Source organism: Acyrthosiphon pisum, unplaced genomic scaffold (assembly GCF_005508785.2).
Source record: "Acyrthosiphon pisum isolate AL4f unplaced genomic scaffold, pea_aphid_22Mar2018_4r6ur Scaffold_12838;HRSCAF=13471, whole genome shotgun sequence".
NCBI classification, from domain to species: domain Eukaryota; kingdom Metazoa; phylum Arthropoda; class Insecta; order Hemiptera; family Aphididae; genus Acyrthosiphon; species Acyrthosiphon pisum.
The window spans coordinates 1-1,253 of record NW_021761372.1 but is presented as its reverse complement, the minus strand read 5'-3'; the positions used below and the strand labels follow the sequence as shown (position 1 = coordinate 1,253).

At 27.9% G+C, this 1,253-nt stretch overlaps 1 long non-coding RNA gene across 1 annotated transcript; it reads left to right on the top strand.

Annotated features, from left to right (window-relative positions):
• The first annotated feature begins 160 nt into the window (after positions 1-160).
• LOC115034570 lies at positions 161-1,253 on the top strand. The gene is made up of 2 exons (XR_003839917.1): positions 161-1,099; positions 1,173-1,253. It is a non-coding gene; the product is annotated as an uncharacterized LOC115034570 (long non-coding RNA).

The following is a 1,253-nucleotide window of genomic DNA, read 5'->3' as shown; positions in this document are numbered from 1 at the left end:
TTCAATTTTGTGTGTGTGTGTGTGTGTGTGTGTATGTGTGTGTGTGTGTGTGTGTGTGTGTGTGTGTGTGTGTGTGTGTGTGTGTGTGTGTGTGTGTGTGTGTGTGTGTGTGTGTGTGTGTGTGTGTGTGTGTGTGCGTGCATGCGTATGTGTGTGTGTAAATTATATTAATTATTACCTTGACTCACAACATTTTTTCTTTTACTGATTTATGGTTTAACAGGTTTTACTGAATATGAACTTTACCTACTGATATTATATAATACAATATCAGGTGTGTAAGATGATCATCGGTTTATGTAGGTATTATTGTCAGATAATTAGATATAAATAAAATAAATGCTGTGAACTCATTTTGTTTTAGGCTTTCCACACAAAATTGGATATAGAGATCGTTTGATCAGAACACTTTAATAATTTTTAATTTTAAATAACTTTTACGTATTTAATGAAAAAAAAAAATGTGTGTTTGCAGTTTGTAATCAGTTTATTATTATGATGTGAGGTATAATATCGCATGATCATACTATTTACAGGTAAACTGATCTGATTAATTAGGTAAACCTAGATAAAATAAATGTAAATGTATTGTAGTCGTATTTTTTTTTTGATTTGCCACAATAATTGCGTTGCGCTTAGAGGTCGTTTGAACAGATTACCTACATTAATGAATTTATAATGATTTTTTTTTTCATAATAATTGTTAGCTTTTTATCTACTTATTAATTCTGAGTCTATATAAAAACAACAAGTTTAAAGTACAATAATATTCATATCCATCGGATCGGACAATCTAATATCAGTAAATTTATCGAGTAGTGGCGAACGGTATTCGTTCAATGACGTTATTTATATTTCTAATAATTACTGTACATCGCACATAAATATAGATTTATTTTACAATGAGCTCTAGTGTTTGTCGATCTATCATTCTAACCTTTCATTACTTGTGCGAAACTGTATTACATTCACAGTTTTTAATAGTCAATAAACATTCAATAATAATTAATTTAAATACATAGTAATTTTATATCAAGTCAAAAAAACCAGTTTAATTCTTATTCAATTTGTGTTTGTGACAAATTTTACAAGTAATCAAGTGAGTAATATTATAATAATTATAAATAAGTAAGTTATTATTATGATGTGAAGTGTATAAGTAATAAGCATAGTTTACAGATAATATGTGTTGTAACGATCAAAATCAAACCGTCGTTAATCACATTCACAGTTTACGTTTATTAAAGTTATAT